This window comes from Danio rerio, chromosome 25, assembly GCF_049306965.1.
Source record: "Danio rerio strain Tuebingen ecotype United States chromosome 25, GRCz12tu, whole genome shotgun sequence".
NCBI lineage: Eukaryota > Metazoa > Chordata > Actinopteri > Cypriniformes > Danionidae > Danio > Danio rerio.
In genome coordinates, this window is record NC_133200.1 from 33,361,109 (window position 1) to 33,375,900 (window position 14,792).

Genomic DNA, 14,792 nt, shown 5'->3' on the forward strand with positions numbered 1-14,792 from the left:
TACTTGGACTGCACCAATAATGGTAAAATGCAGTTGGTTTGCGTCGACTCTTGCCAATACAAGCTGGGCATTTTTGGCACCAGCCAAACCAAATCATTACTGTGTATTAAAGGTCTCGGTTTTCCACTTGAATATGGTGCCTTTCAGCAGAATTGACATTAAACTAAAGTGTCAGACTTCTATTAATGTGAGAATGTAAAATATGGTCGACTGACTTCAATAAATTGTGAAAATTATCATTTCATACAAGTATAAAAGGTAAATGTTTGTAGTTTGTAGTAATGGTGCTGTCGTGGACTGTTTGTTTTAGAGTTTGAGGTGAAAATCTCTTCTAGGATTAGCTGAGATTAAGTTGGAATTTGAGTATTAGCATCTAATCATTCTCTTCACCATCTTGTTTTGATTTTTTTTAAGTCCATGCCTCTAGAATATACAAATGAGGCCTCGTCCACACAGCAATGGCTTTAGGTCAATCCGTAAGTTTAATATAGTTTCAACTGTTTATACACACAACACCACTGTTGTCAGTGCCTTGAAACAAACTTTTTGTGTAACAAGTTAACAATTTTTTGGATGTTGGATACATCCTGCCTCTTTTGAGACTTAATGTGCTCTATTTTTAACAATCTAGGTGCAAAGTCTAAAGCGCGTTGCGCAAAAAAACATTAAAGGCATGTCCGAACCACAAAATACTGTTTGCTCCATGGCGCATGGTCTTGTGCTTACTCTCTTAATGAGTTATGAGTGTATGAGAGTTATGAGATATTGATCTTGTCTCTATCTAACGGCTCTTTGGTCTTTTGAATCTATTACTTGTTCTTATGTAACATGTTTTGGCTGAGTGCAAAGATAAGTTAATATTTAATTTATGTAATCACTGATTCTGAATATCTTTGCCTTTATTTACCATTATTGTATAAACTTATTGTAAGTTATACTTTAATAATGACCGTTATTGATTATTGAAAGCCAAAGAGAGGGTGTTTCATATTTTTCAATGAAAATGAAAGGAGGCAGTTATTCTATCGGCTCCATTTTGTTTTAAATATACGTACAGTGAAGATGATGGTCATATAGATACGTAGCTCCACGTTACCTTAACATTTTTGGTGTCTGTTAAGTTGTTATATCAGTTCTTCATATCATGTTTTCATTTTATTGTTAAGGGAAACAACGTAGCCAGGGTGATGCGAATGACGTAAAGTACACTTTATAAGTTCCCTTTACCTGACGTGTCCTCAGGAGTTTGTTTTTCATATCAGTCTTGCGAAGTCTGAACTTACAAGGAAAGATGCGGGACTGAACTTTGTTCACTTAATACTAAAAGTCAGAAAGGCGAATGTCTGCAGCCATGCCTCCGTTTTTAGTGTTTTCAAACACTAAGTTTTGGAGCTCAAAAACTCCTAAGTAGTGTGGATGGAAGACATAACCGTAGCAAAAGTTATGTGTTTTAAAACTAAAACGTATTTGTGAAAATGCAGCTTAAATTTAACCTAATATTAACATCTTATGATGTTGCGTGTTTGCTGAATTGAGTATGATGCTCTTGAGCTGTGATATATTGTCCGATTGTCAGATCTAATTGTCTGTTCAATGTATTCGTTGAGATTTTGTTAAACATTTCAATAAAAATGCACATTTCAAAGCACATTTAGGTCTTAAAATTAAGAATAATAATAAACATATTTAGGTTTTAAAGCAATGCAGTGGCGCAGTAGGTAGTGCTGTCGCCTCACAGCAAGAAGGTCGCTGGGTTGCTGGTTCGAGCCTCGACTCAGTTGGCGTTTCTGTATGGAGTTTGCATGTTCTCCCTGTGTTTACGTGGGTTTCCTCCGGGTGCTCCGGTTTCCCCCACAGTCCAAAGACATGCGGTACAGGTGAATTGGGTTGGCTAGATTGTCCGTAGTGTATAAGTGTGTGTGGATGTTTTCCAGAGATGGGTTGCAGCTGGAAGGGCATCCGCTGATGCGTGCTGGATAAGTTGGCGGTTCATTCCGCTGTGGCGACCCCGCATTAACAAAGGGACTAAGCCGACAAGAAAATGAATGAATGAATGAATGAATTTAGGTTTTATCCAGAGTCTGTTGTATATGCCTTAGGGGAGGAGGGGGTCATTTAAAATTCTGTCTATTTATGTGGGGTCTGCTAGTTATATGACTATTGAGTGCGCTAGCTAGCAAGTCCACGTGTGGGGTGCTGGCAAGTAGTAAACTCAAACCAGCTTAGTGGTGCAAGCAGCTGTGTGAGGCTGGATGGACCCCAAGAGAGAGTTCTCTAGAGGGAAGGGAGGAGATGTGGTGAGATGTTTAGGTAATTACACTGCAAGACAATTAATTAGTTTGAGTCTCCAGCCGTGAAACAGGACAACTCAGACCTAATTATGTCAGGCCGGCAAACATTTGAGGCAGGGGGCAACTCCCTGTGACCATGACAACCCACCAAAACACTGTTAACAGACTTGCGGAAGTTTCGCTTGACAGTTTGTTTCTTTGGATACTAATACAGCTGTTTTTGAGCATAGAGAGTAATTACAGCTGAGTGAGAGTCACAACAACCAAAAAATGCAGGAAAAGTTTCTCATTTTAAGAGTGCGTCTGAATCTGCAAATGGAATTCCTTCATTTTCTTTCAGGTTATTTGTCGTCTGTAATTTACACTTCGAGCAGACTTGGATGCTGTGTGTGTAGATGATGTTCTGGAGTGTTGAGAGATTTCTCGGATCTTGTGACACTGGGTCATTAGAGTTTTGCTAAGCTAGCAACAGAAATGCGTTGTTTAAACAAGCTTTTATAGGCAGCTAGAGTAATGTCAACTATTCTAGCACATGTGAAATCCCATTTTACAGTGTTGCTTAAAAGGCTATCCACAGGCAGAGTCTGATGACGATGCATTCGAGGATCTGAACAATTTATTGTTTTTAAGCAGACTGGTATCTGGAGAATCTTGAGCTTGTAATCTCTCGCATCAGGGTGTCTCTGATGAAGTCATGAGTGTCCTGTTAGAGTCGTCTATGAAGTGAGTAATGACCTGCAGAGCTGGATTTTTCTCTTCTGACATTATACTGGTTACAACTTGCATTGATTTGAGAGAACTAACAATCTAGGTCTGTTGATAAGAGGTCAGATATCAGGGACACTATTTCAGACCTTAGGAAGCAGAAGTACCGGCTACTAACAGTGGGCGTAGGGTGTTTGTTCGGATGTTCATTAGGATTTGTTTACTTTCCAAAGCCTTAACCACCTTAACTCTGCGGACCCAGTACCGGGTCCGTGACGTCATTGACTTTCGCTTTCAGATTTAAAGGCCTAGCGTTGCACCAGACCCCCGTAAGTGGTTTTGTTTGAAAGTGTAGAATCTATATTTTACGCACATATTTATTCTACTGTATAAAAGTTATTTACACTTAAATAAACAGTATTTTGGATACCCAAGCTAGGTGTTTTACATTGGTTCATTTTCATATTTTTTTATATGACACATGTACAAGTTATAGCTCAAATGAAAGCTCTTGCCGGTGCTCATGCAGTTCTTGCATTCTTTTTACTGAATTATATTCATATGCCAAACAGTTGTTGAATGAATCAGGGTGTTTCCATGGCGCAGAAGTGAAAACAATACATTTATGATCAATAAGCAGCCCCAGATAGCACAGACAGCTGTCATCTCTTACCTTATGCTGTGCCCTTCAGGGCCATTCTCCTCTGTTTTTGAGGTGATGTGCATAAGTAATCCTTTTATATGTCTGATGTGGTCCAAACACAGTGAATTATGTTTGATCAAACAAAAGAATAGTGAAATATGTAAACAAGGATCAGTCTCTGTGGCTTGTACAGCACCTCTCATCAGTTGGAATACAATAACTTTTGCATAGATTATGGTAGAGACATTTTTCTTTTTTTCCTATGATTACAGACATGTGCAGGAACCAGCAAAATTAATTACAGCACGCTAGACCACACAGAATCTAAAAGGTACACTTTCAAATTAGAGTTTATAAAAAAAAAATACAAAAAAGCGCCTCTTTGTTTTAGGCGTTTATTATAACACAGACAGCATATACAGTTATTTTAAACACTTTCGATAGTGTTTTATGAAAATACAAAGGGTTTTCTTTAAAATTATACCAAATTTTTGCATTCACACCTCTGCATGTGGATTTGGGAAGCTTTTAAATTTGGGTAGGCAAAATCCAGGCGGAAATCCCCAAATAGCAGCAGAGTTTAAGTGGTTAAAGGATATTCACCTTATCCTTCACCGATGAGCGGGTGCAGCCATTTGAATTTTTTTTTGGCTCAAGACTTCCGGTCTCATTCACTTTCATTCATTCTTAGACATTAAAAACAGCTTGTTTCGCTGTTTGATGTTGCAAACTGATATTTCCTTATTATTTTATTCTACTTGGTCTATATAGTCATGCAAACATTTGTTTGTAGAGCAAGTAGTTCGACCGTTTTCCTAGTCATTTCTCCCATAGGCGACTGAATCGGAAGTTCTAAAACAATCGTGGAAACAGGCGCACTTCTGCATTTTAGAATAAGGTCAATAGGCTGCAGTAAGATCAGAAAAAATTGTGTTTTCCTGGCTCATAAACTTTTTCTTTACAGATTTTGTCTGCAGTCCATTTTGCAGAAATTAGTTCCAGCATTGGTCAGAGTTTTAGTGAGGTTATGCGACTATATTTAGTTTCTAGAAAATGTGTGGTTACAGTTCATTAGTCAAGACTAGGTCAAGCAAGTGCAACCCTTTATCCCATATATATCTATTTTAGTCTGGTGTCCTGCATAGTTTAGCACCAATGTCCTTCAACATTCCTATTTGGAAGTTTCTAGTATATCTAAAAAGAGCTTGATTAGCTGGTGCAGGTGTGTTTAATTGAGGTTGGAACTAAAATATGCAGGACCTCCAGGACCAAGTTTGAACACCTCTGTTTTAGATTAACAAATGGTCTTGGTAAAGGCCAGCAGTTAAAGGTTGGCTAGTGAAAAATCCAGCTTGCTCTAGAGCAGGGGTTCTCAAAGTGGAGGTCAGGACCCCCCCGTGGGGTCGCGGGACAATGAGAGTGGGGTTGCTCTTGATTTCCAAAAATCTAATTCCTTTTATTAAACTATTAGAATTACCAGATTTGGTCCCACTTTATATTAAGTGGCCTTAACTACTAAGTACTTACACAGGAATTAATAGTTTGTTACAAAGTACTTATTGTGTAAATTCATGTATTTACTGTGTACTTATGGTTGATTGAATACAATTATGTAATTACATCTGTAATTAACTTTTGTAATTACATTTGTAAATACACTGTTGACCATCCCTTACACCTTAACCCACCCTTAAACCTACCCATACCACCAAACCTGTTCATAACCCAACCTCTATCCCAACTCAAATGCACCACAAGTGTTCTCAAATACATCTTAAACACAGTAAGTACAATGTATTTTTTTTGATGCAAGTACATAGTAGTTAAGGACACTTAATATAAAGTGGGACCCCAGATTTTATCCATAACCTATAAAAGAAAAAAAATGTTGGTAATAGTTGCATTAAAAAAACAACCTGCAAATAAAAAGCTATGACTTTTGAGCCTTTCGATTTTTCTTCTGGGGTAATTGTGTAATATTAAAGACAAAGCAATAGCGTCAGATGCAGATTGATTTTATGGCACCATGTTAAACTTTCTGACACCTTTAGGGCACTCATGTACATTAAAAATAAATACAGGCCACAGCTGAACATAGAGGATGATCTCCAAATGGTGTTCTTTAAAATTAAACTAGACTTGGGCCTATTGTGTGTGCTGTTGTGTGCAAGGTTTATATATTTATAACTAGCCCTGAGAATATTGGGTGTCGCGAATGACTGGCATTGTTATTTTGGGGATCATGGTCTGAAAAATATGGGAACATTTTCGGATCAATCCTGGAGGTTTACACTGAACAATGTCAGAACATTGTCATTTACACCTGATATTTGAATGCATCCTTTATGTCCAGTTTACACCAATACACTGATTTCTTTGAGAGGAGAGTCTGTGGATGGGTATTTTTCTGAACTTTCCGTTGAAGTGTGCAAAGCACAATCTCACAATTTGCACATGAACATAAATAAAATACAAGAGAAAATGATACTGATAGTAACAACAACATGTCTGCTCTGATATCCTGGTGACTGAGCGGCACTGCTATATGAGCTTGTGTTTTTTTCAGGACTGGAAAAATAACATTAGACTTTTTACATTTTTTTTTTTTTTTACCTTCAGACATAACTTTTGAGGTCACATGGCAAAGTGAAATCCCATCTGGTTAGTACTCTTCAACAACACATGCCATAATGTTTAAGAATAAGATCAGAAGACGGTGAGGAGGTCATTTGTTCGAATGAATTTAACCCTGAGCATTTACAAAAACAAACCAGTCAAATCTGATTTCAATTACCTCTAAAACTGCTCAAGCATTTGAGACCCTGTTTATACCCGTTTAGCATTGTCCCATTATGATCTGAACAATCAAATCATAATACCAAGTGTAAGAAGGGCCTTTGGCAGACCTGATTAAACTCATCAGCTCATTAGCAGTCTGCTAGACCTGTTGTGCAAACAACATTCAGTGTCTAGTAGGTGCTACATTTGAATTTAAACCCACTTCAAGACTCTCAGTGAAGTGCTCACTGTGTAGTATAAATATGAATGGAATTAGGACATACTACATCTGCCATGTTGTCATTGTCATGTGACTACCAGCATAAATTGTGCTGCTTTACTTCCCTTCATAAATTCCCTCTCATGGCCTTATCACCCTGTAACACAAGACCGGTTACTCACTGAAGCTAAGCAGGGCTGAGCCTGGTCAGTACCTTTATGGGAGACCACATGGGAAAACTAGGTTGCTGTTGGAAGTGGTGTTAGTGAGGCTGGCAGGGGACGCTCAACCTGTGGTCTATGTGAGTCCTAATAACCCAATATGATAAAGGGGACGCTACTGTATACTGTACTGAGATACTGAGAGTTAAGACTAGATAAAGTGAGACATTAAACTAAGATCCTGACTCTCTGTGGTCAATAAGACAAGACTAGGGGTGTAACCTTGGTGTCCTGGCCAAATTCTCTCCATCTGCCCTTTCCCATCATGGCCTCCTAATCATCCCCATCCACTGAATTGGCTCCATCAATGTCTCCCCATTCCACCAATAGCTGGTGAGAGCGAACTGGCACCCTTGTCCTGTGGCTGCCGTCACATCATCCAAGTGGATGCTGCACACTGGTGGTAGGGGTGGAGAGACCCCCCTCATTATTGTGAGGCTTGATTGTGTTAGGTCATACACAGTAAATGTGCTATATAGATACACAATAGAATACAGTGAAGTGTCCACTGGATGCATACTTGAATCCCACTGGAAATAGTAGGTTACTATGACTGTACTATGATGTACTACTTGACTCAAGTAATGTTTTTCACATACTATATAGTAAGGAAGTGTGCGTTTTTGAATGTACCATAAGGGTGCATTTGTGTTCTGTAAGAAGAGTTAAGTTGGGAAACTGTTGCCCTGATCTGTTCTGGGACCTCGCAATTTACAAAATAAGCACTGCAGCTACCTAAAACGTGTGTTTTGCGCCTATGTGAGAGAGTGTACCATTCCATACCTGCAGGTGGTAGTAGTCTGTATTTTTAATCCAAAAAATGGATCCAGAACTAATACTACACACAAACAAACCTTAAATAAAGCTGCATTTGCTTACCTTTTTTAGAGTACTTCTCGCTCACCACAGAGGGATTCACTTGTGTAAATATATTGATTGTATGGAACACATTAAACAAACTAGCCCCACAGATACTCACTGACATCCCTATGTTGGCTTGGCCTTTAGAAAATGTCCAGAACTGGGATCCTTATCCAATAAAGGACCCCTGTCTTGGAATGAGTGTACTTTTCTAAACTGATAAACTGTCAGCTAAACTCTGTATTGACATCAACCATTCCACGTAGAACGTTTAACATCCATGTAAGTTTTCCATTAAATAAAAGTGGGAAAATGGTTCTTTTTTGAATGCCTTTGAATGCCTTTTGAACTGTGTGCAGGTATAGTGTGTCCACAGTCATATTAGGGTGATATAAACACAATAAGTCTATCTTTGTAAATTTCCTGACGTTAAAATAGGATCCAAGTCTCTCGTGATGGAGTGCGGTTTCCCGCCGAACAAATTGATTGACAGCCACATATTAACATGTCTCTGTAGTAACGCAGGGCTCGAAATTAATTTTTTGACTTGGTAGCACCAGTGCTCCCAACTACAAATATTTAGGAGCACCAGAAAAAATGTAGGAGCACCCACCAAAAATGAATGAGCACCATTGCAAATTGTTTTTTAAGGGATGTATTGTATTTTAAAACATCGTCAATTAGGACTAACAAAAACCCAAAATAACTAACTAACTGATTCTGAGATGACATTGATATTTGTGTGCAATAATTCCAAAATGTATGTCTATTAATTATAGAATATTAATGATGAAAATGACATTAATTCTAACAAGGAATTACATTTCTCATTATCATGCTGCCTTGAGTGTGCTTGATTGCAAGTTATCTGCTAAAAAGTCTGTTACTTTATGAAAAATAAAATTATGGTTTACATCAAACAGAAATGAAGCATTGCAGTAAGAAATGTTTATTTTGTGCTATTGTTTTTATATGAGTGTCAATTAAATAAATAATATTTCGTCTACAAAACAAACTAAAGACTATAATAAATCATTCAAGTCAAGGCTAAAAGCTGCAAAACAGTCAAGAGTAACTAAATAGCTAAATAATATACATCTCAAGAAAGAACGGACAAAAGAAAGTAAGAAAAGTCTCACTTCTATCACTCTTTAAAAGTTTTGGTTTCAGTTTGTGTCAATTTAAATGTTCAGTCTGAGCAGATTTTCATATTTCTGTGTTAGTGGAAAAGCTGGTAAGTCAGCCGACCCAATATATGAGCAGGCAGAGCAAGACTCTCGCGATGACCACCGGCGAAATACTGCTCCTTGTTATAAGCGCAATTTAAACATAGTAAAGACACTGAACACGCAGTGAATGCAACGCATCGAGATTCGGGCACCTTCTCTGAAAACACTCGATCTCGACAGACAAATCAACATTCATCGCATATCATGATCGCTGTCATCTGCAACTCAATTTTAGGTGGGGATTGCAAACCTGTGTGCTTTTCACTCTTCAGCTGTTTGCATTTCCCACGGTCATAAAAGCTCCCTCCCTGTCATCTAACAGCGGAATATCTTGAGTGATTGACAGCTAATATTAACCAATAAAGCGGCAGGGAAGATGATTCAGCACGTTTTTAGAAAAAAATCAAAAATGGTCGCACTACACTCATTATATGCAGTCGCACAAATGCTCCCAAATATACTATGAGGTCGCATAGATTAATTTTAGGTGCATATGCGACCAAAATGGTCGCAGTTTCGAGCCCTGTAACGCATATAATCATATCCACAAGACAGGGTGTGCGCAAAGCAACTGGAATTAAAAGATCTGTTCAGCTCGCTGTGATTATCAATCTTCATCAAAAGTGATCAAGAATAGGTTTTACAAGTTTAAAACATTTTTAAATCAGTGCATGTAATGAATTACATCGATTTTACCGTCTTTATCACCACAGCTGCATGTCAATACAATTATAAAAGAAGACGCTTCAATCCCGGTTTGTGGACGTTAAATCAGGTTTATTTTGTACATTAACATAACTGATGTCCATACAGCAGTGGATATTGATGTGTATCCTGTCACATTTGCATGCAAAAACACTGCAAAGTTTAATGACATTGTGTGTGAGACTCATCGTTGCAGAAAGGCTTGAATTAACTCCACAACAAATACATCAAATAATCATTGGGAAAGTTCTTACTGTAGTATTTCACACAAACATTATATGAGACTATGTGCTTCCTTCATGTCTGTCACTGTGCTGTTTATCTGACGCAGCCAAGGCGGAGATTGAGGCACTCTCTCTGAGAGGCACATAGGAACAGTGGGCGGGGAAAACCAGCATTAAAGGCACAGGCTGCAAAAACAGCTACAAGATGCTCAGAAAAGTATAAACTTCTGAAAAGTATAATAAATAATCTGATGGGTGTTTTGAGCTAAATCTTTACAGACACATTCTGGAGACACAAAAGACTCATCTTAAATCTTGAATAAGAGATAAAATAGGGGCCCTTTAAGAGTAAACAAACTAAAACCTGTTCATCTCCACAAATTCTTTTTTTTTACATTTAGCATGTCTAATCCCACTCTCTAAGCACCTTTTTGGGAGTTCACACCCCCTGAGGGTTCAGTAATGGAACTACAGGATAAAATAGGCCATGATTTGCTTACTTGGCTAGTGGCCTTCCTGACTGTGAAACCCGTTAAAAATGACAGCTTAGTTATGACTTTCCTCAGGGCATAGCTCATCCAAACAGACTATCGTAACGCTGTAGTCTAACCTCTAAATACCTCCAGCACCATCCATAAATCGGTTTCATCTGTTTATATACACTATAACAGACACACCTTCCAGAATAACGCACAGGATATCAGTCACATGATCCACACACTTACCCTCCTTTGAAAAGCTTGCCCAGATGTCGATGATAATGCTGGACTTCAAATGTATCGATGGTTTAGATTTTTGTGACATGAGAGCCTTGCTGGACTTTGTTTTCATCTTTTACACACTTGCTCACGTGTACACTGCTAGTGATCTGGCATCGACTGCACAACACACATGGTCAAATCATCATTCTCTTAAAAGTCAATGGCGTTAGAGGGAAAATTGTGACAATTCCCTTCGATCACAGTTTATAACAGCATAAATCAACCTCTAGTGTTACCATCTGCATTATTTGTCTCAGTAAACTTGCATTCTCATATTAGTTAGCATATTATTAAGTATAAAATGTAGATTCAAGACTAATCTGAGGACCAGATATTACATTGAAAGCCCAGCCAAAATCAGATAGTCAGGTATACACTGACTGTTAAGCTATTTTGCTATACAAATGTTTTTCAGTGAAGCCTTTTCAATTCATTTATGTTAATAAGTCATTTTAAAACATTCTGTTGGTCAAGACAAAGGATGCAGGTGCAGTTTTGTAGTCTTTTAAACCTTTTGTTTTCATTTATTTTGTATTTCAGTGCCACTTTGTAACTTGAGGTGAAATCTGACTGCAAGGCTTTCCTATTATAAATGCATAAGCTGCTCAAGCTGTCCTCTTGTGGTAAAGAAAGGCTTTACACACAATATCCTTACAGTGCTAATGGAAGTACAGTCATTAGATGTGTTTCTACTTCAAGCCTCACTTGTATATTATAAACATCAGCTGAATTCCTTACATTCTATCTGTGGTTATTGTTCATTAAATCAAATAAGTTGAAATGGTCACACTTTATTTTGATGGTCTGTGTGTTGAATTAAGTTACATTGCATCTACATGCCTATTAATTCTCATTAGATAATAAGTAGACTGGTTAGGGTTAGTGGCATGATAGTTGACATGTACTTTCTAAGATTCCTACAGTGTTAAATGTCTGTTGAAGGAGCAGTATCAATAGATATTAAGCAGACAGCCTACTAATACTCAAACGGACCATCAAAATAAAGTGTTACCCTTGAACTAAACTTAAATCTTGGAATAAACAATTAATGCATTATCTTGACAATTGTCGACTGACATTCTCTGGTTCATGTTCTTCTCGTTAAACTTTCACAGTGCATGTTTCACCGCCACAACTATAAACAGAACACTGATAAATCTTTCAGATAATAAAACGCAACATAAATCATAATTATATCTTTGCCTTCACATTGGCTGTGCGTTCACGCCTCGCTTTTGTTAGTAAAAGTTATACGGTTTGATTTCATTTACGTTTCCAGGGCAGCGAATCAAACAAACAGCTGCTTTTCGGATGAATGGAGCATTTTGCAGGCACAGCCGCAGCACATTTGCTTTCGTTTGAACCCCGGCTTCATTTACATACCGGTAACTTAATTAGGATAATCCCAGTGATTTAGTGTTTACTTAAAAATAACCATGCAATATATGAAAACAGAAATAAGTGGAAAAGGAGCGTCTGGAGTTTTTTAGAAAACACTATTGAGTTCGCCATGAATGCAGTCATTGTGTCTTCTCAAAAGCAAATATCATTTCTCCCACAAAACATCCAATAGGAATAAATACGGTTTGCTAAAAATAAAGTCTGAACTGTCATGCTGTGCCTCCGAGTGGAGGAGTGTGAGCACACTGGCCTGCTTTGGCTCGCTCTACCATTAGGGCGTGTATATGTATGTGTGTGTGTGTGTGTGTGTGTTGTGGCATTGGAGCCGGGATTGTAGGCAGACTTCATGCCCAACCCCACTTATAATTACAGACGGCATGCAGCTCTCCTAAAAAGAGTGATTTTCTTGACTGCCATGGATAACATTCACTTTGGCAGGGACGGAAAGCGAGAGACAGATGACAAGAGGGAGAGGGGAAACTCAAAGTTGACTCATAAGTAATGCAAAATATCCTCTCTTTTTTTTTTTTTTTCTCCTGTGCCGGGACTTTGGCACGTGCACAAATGTGTATGCGCTGCTAGCCGTGCCTTCCCATAAACCGACAGTCCGTTTGATGTGCCGTTTCCTACAGCAAGCCTTAATTAAAACGAGTTCAACAACACTGATCAAAAAGTGCGTCTAGTCCCTTCACTGTGCTCCTTTCGACTAGATCTGTCACGGACTCCTCTCGCTCTCTCTCTCTCTCTCTCACTGTACTGGCAGTCGGTTGTGGTTGAAGGTTTGCTTTGGCAGATCGCTGGCCTTCTCTTGGCCGGGACAAACTTTTGCATCCTGCTACTGGCTGGGAGGGAGAGGGAAGCGGCGGGGAGGGACGAGAGGAGAGGTGGAGGCGTGGTCTCCAGCTGGTAATGAAGACTTCTCTTTTCATCCTCAGAACGTAGAATTGGAGTGCCGGGACTGGGGGCTGCGCTGCTCCATTGCACTTTCTCTCTCTCTTTCTGCCTCTCTCTATCTCTCTCTCTCTCTCCTCCGGGTCTAAACGTGCAGCACAGGAACTGCAGCGGCAGATATGAACCTCTCACTGGCCCAGACTTCACAAGCATGTAGGTAAGAACCACTGCTGTCATTGTAATGTCAATGTGAATGCTGTTGTCTGGCTGTCTGTCTGGATGTCTGTCAGCATGGGGGGGTCTGTGTCACACACAATACACTTATCGACTCAACATATGCACTTTTAGACAGCTTCTTAAACTATTGTTTTCCTGACGGGACTGTTAGTTTGTTTTGTTTATGTCAACGCCTATAAAAACTGAAGCAGTGCTTTTTGACTTCATGATCATAAGCTTGACAGCTTAGATGAGAAGCTTGCAGGTCAGTGGTGAGGTTTACTGTGTATAATCCAGTCTAGCAGAAAGAGGTATGACTTTTTATATAAATAGAAGTTTAGCTAACTCGCAGTGTTCATTTTCCTGATGTATATGTGATGAGGATGTTGTAAAACCGCAGGCACTTTTGCTATATAGGGTGTGTTATGTGGAGTACACATATATCATAGTGACTGTCTGTGTGTACACACACGTGTGCACATGTAAACACTTGTGAGCACCGATGCGCTGTCAGGTGTGTGTGAATGAATTTGCATTAGCGTGTTTATATGAGTGTGTTTATTTGCTGTGCCGATGGCCAGAATCTTGCTGAAGGCTTTTCAAACTCATCTGTGTAAATAGAGACTCGGGGATGGAAGGGAGGGGACGGTCCGTCATCTGTCTCTCGGCCGCCTCTCTCCTTTGATCTGAGTCCTCTGGATGTGTCCCCTCTCCCTGCGGCCCGCTCCAGATCCGGACCACTTTCATCCGCATTCTGAGGAAAATCTCCATCCGTGCACTCGTTCACCCCCTCAACTCACCTCTGTTTCTTTTTGTCCATCCTTTTTCTTTTTACCTCAGAAAGGCCGGTTTGACCTCTCTCTCTCATCACCCACCCGTCCATCGCTTCACTCTTTCTGTCTAATCTTCTAGCCAAATCATCCTTTTAAACCCCCCGCTCCCCTCTTGGGGTAATGGCTTCTTTTGAAACCTCCCCCGGAAAAAATCTTAAGTGAGTTTCCATTAGTTTTTTTTTTTTTGTGCAGGGCCATGAGAATTATGGTTTCCCAAATGTTCTTCTGAATAGTGTACGGGAGCCTCGGTTAATTGAAAAAACACGTGGGGAGTGAAGGAGACGGACCTACTGTCACAAATGAACTTTCCAGAGCTGGCAGTGGAGGTGGAGAGAGAGAGACCGAGGGGGAGAGGTTCATGGTTATGTTCGGGTTTTGGTCGTTTGAATTGAGGGACACATGACAGACAGACTCCAGCACAAAGTGACACAAAGGGACATAAGGACCAGCATGAACCTATTAACCATGGCTGGTTCTTCTTCCTGTCTCCTGTCTTACTGACAGTGGCTGAAAGCACCTAAAGATCCTGGACTTTTCAGCAGAGGAAGTGGTATTTGGTTACTAAGTCCCACTAGATACTAGTAAAAACTGTAGTAAAATCTGGAGTCAATCCACCCATCCACACCATCAAGCACTTCCCATCGCCCCCAAAGGTCAGGCCACTGTAATGCAGAATATCCCACAGCCAGTCCAGCCTGTCCAGACACGGTCCACTGTCTTGCATAGGCTTATATAGGATTTGTGGTATCTTAACTGCAAAATGCCAAGCAGTCTCTTGGGCTACATCCAACAGAGGTTCTTTGTCTCCCGTTC

At 39.5% G+C, this 14,792-nt stretch overlaps 1 protein-coding gene across 9 annotated transcripts in view; it reads left to right on the forward strand.

The window, feature by feature from the left end:
- Nucleotides 1-14,792, forward strand: part of znf469 (zinc finger protein 469) — a 480,146-nt gene that overhangs the window by 404,485 nt on the left and 60,869 nt on the right. The window contains exon 1 of one of the 9 annotated variants that reach the window (XM_068217548.2): nucleotides 12,978-13,147. The exons of 7 other annotated variants lie outside the window; for them this stretch is intronic. The gene's annotated coding sequence lies outside the window, so the exon portion shown is untranslated. Of the gene's footprint in view, nucleotides 1-12,977; nucleotides 13,148-14,792 lie in introns of those variants that run through there. One more of the 9 variants, XM_068217549.2, reaches the window with a different exon arrangement.